Source organism: Macrobrachium rosenbergii, chromosome 51 (assembly GCF_040412425.1).
Source record: "Macrobrachium rosenbergii isolate ZJJX-2024 chromosome 51, ASM4041242v1, whole genome shotgun sequence".
Taxonomy (NCBI): Eukaryota; Metazoa; Arthropoda; class Malacostraca; order Decapoda; family Palaemonidae; genus Macrobrachium; species Macrobrachium rosenbergii.
In genome coordinates, this window is record NC_089791.1 from 74,419,309 (window position 1) to 74,427,434 (window position 8,126).

The following is an 8,126-nucleotide window of genomic DNA, read 5'->3' on the forward strand; positions in this document are numbered from 1 at the left end:
ACAATACTTGTGTGGGAAAAAATCTGTCTTCTAAAACTAAAAAACTTTCAATAAATTTATGTCAACAAAATATGACGTGATTTCTGAAAAAGTTCACATTCCCCAGACTTTTAATCTGTTTCCCTTTTGCTGTTTATTCCTTTTATTACTCTACTTTGACCCTGAATCTGAGTTTCCGCAATGCCTAAATATCTGGTTAAAGTTATTTTATCAATTATATTTACAGTACTACCTGTATCAGTGAGTACAGTACATGTCTTCCCATTTATTGGAATCTTTACAATAGGCAAATCCTTTCTGTTTATTTCTTCCTCTTTCATGGAAAATATTACTCCTTTGTTATGTAAATAGCAAAATGTGGATGAACCTTCATTTCCCATTGTAGCTGTTTCTCTTTTTTCTCTTTCATCACCTTGAAGGGATTTATTTTCTTTTCTCTGTAAAGAGGTTAACTGTCACTGACTGGAAGATTTATTTATATTTGGGCGACTGTTACTTATCTCTATAACCTCTCTATTTGCTTCCTTATTATTGAACCAACAGTTTTTAGTTAAATGCCCTATCTTTTTGCAAACTGCACAGATTCTAGGCTTTTGTATTCATTAGTGGAATGATTGGTATACCCGCAGTTTTCACATGTTATTTTTTATCTAGCTTCTTGAGCTGAATTATTCTCTGGTTTTGAATTATTTGTGTTTGAATATTGACCATTATGATATCTTATGGGTGGACCAAAGAATGGTCCATCCCTCGATTGATTCTGTTTTCCTTTCTGGTTTGGATTCTACTTTTTCCTAGTATTTTGTGCATATTTCCTTTGAAAGGAATTTTGTCTATTCCCTACTTGTTGGAATTATCATTATACTTGTTATTTCTTTTATATGAATCATGGTTATTTCTGCCTTTCCTTTCATTCTGTATTTCTGTTACTCCTACAAATTCCTTAGAAAAATCTATCTCTTTCTTCTGGATTTCTTTCCTCATTGATATTAAAGCTGTCAGGCTATCACTTTTAGGATCAATTTTAACTTTCTTAAAAGCCTGCTTTTCTTTTTCTCCAAGTGCGTTATACATTGTTCCAAATGACAAGTAATTTAAAACATATCTCAAGCTAACTAAATCATTTTCTTCATCACCAAAATCATTCGTATTTCCCATGGTGAAGTTTGTTTTTCTTGAGTCTTCTATCACCTTGTTTGTTGATTCTTCAACATCTGTGTGAAGATTGGCTATGGATTCGCCATCATAATGCTGGGTAAGGAATCTATTAATATTAATAAGGCATCACTTTGACTTACTGGTTCCCAAATTGATAAACAAATGTCTTTAAATTCAGTGTATTTGGTTATTTTGCTGAATCTAACTGAATTCAAAGTTCTATATGCATCACCGCTTTCTGAACTAACGAGAAGCAAGGCTTCATTAATTTCAGCTCTTTCATTTGATATTCCCCCTGTTGATATGCGACTGTCTGTGTCAGCTAGCCACTGGTTCACAGAATATGATTCTAGCCTATTTTTGTCAGGTTTTGAACTTTCAACTCTTCCACAGAATTGTGTGGCTTGTGTAATGATCGCTGCATGCGCCATTGTTCTAAATTGAAATTTGTTAATATTGTTATTATTATCATTATTATTGCTACTTGTGTTAGTAGTTCCTTGAGTTAATGATATTTGTGAGCATGGCATGGGAATTCGACCTTGTCTAACTGTTGTTGGTCTTAAATGGTAATGTCTATCTCTAATTGCATTCCTCAGTGCATAAACGAATCCTGCATTACAATGGTATTCTAAAAAATCATAAGAAAATTTATACCCAAATATACAACAGTATTCAAAAAATATTTCATCAAAAGAATGTTATGTTATTAAAGATTCCTATTTATCAAACCTCAAAAAATATAACAAGATAAAAAATTTTTGAGAGAGAATTATAAAAGTTAGTTTTATACCTTCTGAGAGAGATAATTATAAAAGTCTTATACCTTCTGAAAGAGATAATTTCAAAATACACTCACTGAGAGAGAGAAAAATAACTTTCCAATCATGACTTACTTATTTTCTGTTGTTGTTCAGTGTTAATTGTTGTTTGAGCTGTTGCTCTGGAACTGTTTTTTCACTTTTCCTTTCCACAACCAACACAAAGGCGTTGTTTTCGCTCGTTGTAGACGCATCGTATCCTACATATTATGACTAAAATCGTCTTTTTCTTGCTTCGCCGACCTTCAGGGATTTGTCTTCTTCTTAGAATTCACCAATAGTGTTTATTTTTAACAGGAATGTATGTTTTGACGTACCTGTGAAATGCACTCATCCGTTTTAACAGACTGTATATAGAAATCTGTTTTTGTGTGTGTGTCGATAGCTACCAACACAAAGGCGTTGTTGCTGCTTCACTGGTATACTTGCGTTGTTTCTCATTGTTCAATAATGTTTGCATTTTTTTGTTGCTGTTTCACTGGTTGTTTTTCTCCTCGAGGAAAAATATTTCTTAGTTGTGGGTTTTCTGAGTGGTAATGTTTATAAGTCTTATTTCACTTCAAATGTTTCGGTCGTTGACATTTACAGCGGGGAATGTTTTTAATTTTTTGAGTTTTGCTTGTCGATTCATTATGATTCACTTCGTCACCTTTCATGAAGTTCTTGTGTGTGTAGGCTAATTGTTCGTTCGTTCACACTGCACTTTAACATCTTCTCGGATCCCACCGCTGCCACCATTTTTATGTTATGCATTTCATTTTGTAGTGTTTCTGCTTATGTCACCTTTTTATGTGATGATTTATTTTATTCGTTGCCCATGTAAAGAAGTTTATTATTTTCTTTTATAGATGCTTTATCGTTTCTGGCTTTGTTGTTATAGCAGCGTTTGAGTCCCAGGAGGCTTTAAGAAGACCAGTGCAGCTTTCTTACTTCATTAACACACTAATTAAAAATAATACTGTACTTGAACAAGTGAGAAATATATAAACAAGCTAAGTAGTATGAATACAAATCGAAGTGTGAGCCTTGCTTCTTTTCAACCCAAAACTGGTGAGGCACTTGACCTCACTCCACTAAGGCTCTATTCTTCTTCTGCTTCTTTCTGTTCTTCCCTGACCTCTCCTTCTCTTCCTTCTCTTTGAAGGTTTTTCTAAAAGGAAATGCCCATCCCACATAGGCAGGTAATAGCTTCTGTCCAGCCCTTGGTAGAAGTCTAATTGGCTGGGGCTTATCTAACGATGTCCTTTTTGGGTGGATTAGTTGAATTAAACCCTCCTACGAAGGAGGAGATTTATGGCGTCACTGGAAGTCTTGGTTTCCGGCGAGAGTGAACAGGTAAGCACATAGGCGAGCTGTTTAAAAAACTCCTTGAATGATTTCAGTAGATTAACTCACGCCCGTGTTTTGACTACATGAGCCTAACACATTCTGTTTGCTATTCTCTCTCTCTCTCTCTCTCTCTCTCTCTCTCTCTCTCTCTCTCTCTCTCTCTCTCTCTATGTAACTGGTTCTCTTCTCAGTTCTTTTTGTCTCTCTTATATTTACATTATTCATATATCATTACACCAGGTAGTTGTTAACTATTAAGTTTTTTTTATGAATTCAGTACATTATACTCTATTTGTATAACTAGACAGGCTTTTGGTACTTCAAATGTTCTTCCTTACATAATGGCAGTGTGCTGTGGATGTGCAATATAGCCCTTATAAAGGTGATTTTGAAACCTAGCAAATTGTGTCATGCCCATCTTATTCAGATTTCAGTTGATTGGGTAGAAAACTGAAAACAAAGGCAAATCCCTCAAGCTGGTCATAAGAGCTAAAGAAATTAGCTTAGCAGTCAGGTTAAGCTACTTGATAACATCAGTAGAATTCTTTCAGTGGTAAAAACTGTTGTTTTCAATAAATATGCATCCAATAATATTGCACTGAACTAAATGTTAAGGTTTTAAAGAAATCCTTCCAATCTTCCATTAAATCCTATTTTCTGATGGATACAACCATTGTCTTTTAAATATAGGAGTATCCTTTGGAACAAGCTGGATCAGTCACTGAATCTTGATGGGATGGGGGTGATGAGGGGTACACTCCTCTCTCACCCAACCTTTCCACTCACTCTTTCTTTGACTGGCATCCTGAGAGGACACATCTGCTCTCTTCCCCATATACATTGTATTTGATCCTTGCTCTGTGATGTATGCGCTTCTTGGTCTTCTACGGTAAGAGGAGAAAGAAGGACTAGAAGTGTTTGCTGGTTCCTTTTGCATGGGCTAACACTACCCTGGTAATGCCTCCAATTGCCTTCCCTCCTCCTCCCAGTCCTGGATCTTTCCCTCCTGTTCATCCCATTCCTGAGAACAAGGAAGCTAGGGAGATGTTTTCCTTTGAATACGTTCATAAACTCTGGCCTACCTGTATATTCCAAGTTGTTTGCTGCTAGCTTTCTCTCTCAACTCACTGTCAGAAAGAAGGAAGAGCCAATTGGTGGTGCAGCTACTGTTCCCACAGCTGCTTCATCTACTGCTGAGGATCCTCCATTGGCAGTAGTGCTGCCATTGACCAACTACTCTGCAGGTGTTGTGACTTCTCTTCTAGCTACAACCAGTCCTTTGGAGTTTAAGGCAAGCAAGAAGTCTCAGGAAAATAAAGAAGCATTCTTGTAATTCTTCCTCGTCTTTATTTTCTTCCTTGTCGTCGTCATCTTTATCCAGCTCATGTTTGTCCTCCTCTTCCTCCCTGGACTTATTCCTTCTGCACAGGAGGAAGAAAAGAAGGGGAGGTCCAAGGCTTCATGTAAGAAGCTCAGGAGGACTTCTCCCACTCACTCTTCCTTGCACCAGGAGAGAGGTGGGGCAACCTCTTGTCCTTCTCCGGTGTGTTTTTACTTGGTTGCAACCTAGTATAGGAGCAGAGGGCCATCAGGATCAAGGTCTGGATTCCGGTGATCTCGTCTTTCAATCTCAGTGAGTGGCTCTTTTGGTGCTCAATGGGAAGAGGGATAGCTCCTGCCTCAGGATCCCTTGGGCCTTGAGGGGCCCCTCTCTTCCAGAAGCCCTATAAGGTGAGCTGGAGCAGCATTTTTGGAAGATTATTTTGCTCTTTCAAGAGCATAATAATCTTGGGAAAGTGACCTCAGATTTTCACCTACCCACAGTTTCATCTTTGGTGCTAGTCTTAAGCAAAATTCTGGAGGCATGACCATCAGTCAGGTTGCCTTGGGCTCACTCAGCTTGCGGTGTTTAGGGGGACGTGAAGGCCCTGTGTGTCAGGCAGCTCTCTTGCTCCCAGCAGATCAAGCAAATTTCACCCCCTGCAGCTTGCATGCCAGGGAAGGAACTAGGCTCCAGAGTACACAGGGGTGCCTAATGAACAACATCCCTCTCAAGAAACTGTCAGGAGGGCTTGTTGTTTAACCTTGCAGAAGCCAAGGCTTTGGATTCCTTAGTGATGTCATCTCTGCAGGCTGTCTGTGGGTTAGATGTTTGGATGAACACCTTTATAGGTTACACTGGGACATATCTCATCTGTCAACAAGAGAGTGATGTACTGGAGGTTTCTGGTATCCAGGGGCAGAAGAGGTCACCAACTAAAGGCCGAACCTGGTTCTTCGAAGGAGAGTTTGTATTCTTCCCTTATTCTCTAGGCAGGTGTCCAATGAGAGTAGCATTATGCTGAGGAACAGTTCAGTACGGGACTTGTCTCTTCTCTTTCCTCAGAGGAAGGTAGAGGCCACAGTTGAGCTCCTGTAAGAGGGGGCAAAGTGTCACTAAACTTCCAGGTTCAGTAAAACCCTCCATGCCTGATGTGACGAAGAAGCCCAGACAAACCCAGACGCGATGCCAGTCCTCTATCTTTTCCAAGAAAAGCAAAAGTTTTCCCAGCCCTTTCATAACCCTTTCACTGTCTCATTCAGGAAGGGATGTATAGGTAAGATGGGAGAAGGTCACTGAGATGGCGATTCCCTTCCTTTGCTGCTAGGAGTAGGGTTGTTAACCATGCCTTGAGCAAACCAAAGTGGCAGCAACAAGGAGCCAGCTTGGGTTGTATTTGTTCTTCAGGGTGCATAGAGGCTGCCATACAAGGACATTTGTCTTCCTCCTCTCAAACACACAGACTCTTTTCCCAACTTACCCTTTTAGTGAAGGTGGCAGCAATGATGGGGAAAGGCTCCGTAGAAGTCGTTGATTGTCAGTCTCTGGGATTTTACATCTGCCTATTTCTCATAGAGAAGGCAACTGAGGGCTGGAGACTGGTGCTGACCCCTCAGCTTTGAATGAGTGTGTTCTACAGACTTATTACAAGATGGAAATTCCATGATCAGTGTTAGATTCCAGTAGGGAGGGCAACTTCATGCTTTTGATAGACCTTCAAGAAGCATACTTTCAAGCACTGATTCATCAGGAGTCTGGGAGGCATTCCACTTTGTTTGCAATGAGGCAGTCTGCCCCTCAGGTGTATACCCAAGTATTCACCTTGGTCTCAGCTTGGGCCATTCAAGGGATATTTGTGTTTTGTGGTACCTGGATGATTGGTTAGTCCTGCCTTCCTCCACAGAACACCTCTGAGACAGGGATCATCTAAGTTTTGGTCATGATCTGGAAATTGTAATCAACTGGCAGAAGTCCAGTCTCTTCCCAAAGCAGCAGATAAATTGATATGCCCTTGGCATCTCTAGCAGAAAGAGCTTTCCTGGTGAGCTCTAATCTGAGTGTTCTCAGGGAGACAGCAGTGCATCTCCTTTCCCAACCCCAACAGAAACAATCAGCTCGACTGTGGCAGGTGGTCCAGGGTCATCTGGTGTTGTTAGAGAAGTTTGTGCCTCATAGGCAGAGTCACTTTTGGTTGCATCTCAACTTTTCTCAACTTCGGTAAGTGTTGAAGTTCTGTTGAGCTCCCACCCCTGCAGAAATGCTTCTGTTTACAGATGCACTGAAGAAGGGATGGGGCACACACCTTAGAGGAGAGTTTGTTTCAGGTATAAGGAGGGAGAACACACTGCATCTGCACATCAACATCTTGGTTAGTATTGCAAGTGTTCCAAAATCATCTGAGGGAGCTAGGTGTGCTGATGAGCAACAGCAAGCCCATAGTTGCTGCTGTGAACAAACAGGTGAGACAGTGTCTCAGACCATGTGCCTGTTCCTATCGCAGATTCATAAGCAGGTGACTTTTCAAACTGTCGTGTTGTCAGTCTGATACTTTCCTAGCAGGTAGAATATTCTAGCAGATTTGCTCAGTCATCAGGGTTAGATGATGGGGATGGAGTGGCAGAGATATTGTACTGTATGGGATTCCCCTGTGATTGATCTTTTTCAACCAGAAAACTTCCAGTTATTTGTTCCCCAGAACATGGGCAGCAGTGGAGTATGCATTCCAGCATTCCAGAGGCAATCTGGTGAATATATGTTCCAGCCCTTTAATCACCTGCGTGTAAGATGTCTGAGTACCTCTTTTGTTCCTCTGCAAACATTGTAGGCATAACTTAAGGGTGTTTACAGCATCCCTTTAGTCCCTAGCTGCGATCACTTTTTAGCCTTTTACTTTACCTCCATTCCCTCTTCCTTCTTCAATCTTACTTTCCAACCTCTCTTGCTGTTACATCTTAGTGCAGCTATGCACTTCATCTTTATTCTCTGGATCCCTATATCTTGCTCTACAACCAGTCCAACTCCCTCTTTTCACTGTCCTGAGAGCTGAGTGTCCAAAAGAGCCCCAGTGCTTGGCATTACAGCCTAAATTTCGTAAAGATCAAATCAATCAACTGATAGTTTACTCCACCTGTAGGTAGTCATCTCAAGTTCAAAATTGCCCATGTTATCAAGGGGACATTTACACTTTCTCTCAGTTACCTGATCACTTTGGGTAGCAAGCACAAACCATGACTCCAGAAGTAATTTTTTTTCAAAAAATCATTTTAATTTATATTTTCTTTAGCATTTGACTGTTAATGTATGTATATTTCTGCTCTATAACTAGTCCTTGGAAAATTGATACAGTATTCCTCAAGCTGTAACGAGTGATTTCAATGCTCTTCAAGGAATGATCAACAATTTCATACAAGTTGTCAGGTTAACTAATTAAAAGTGTGGTAAGACTGGAGGTGTGTCAGTACTGGAAATCTGACATAGTAAATTTTAATGCTTGTCAC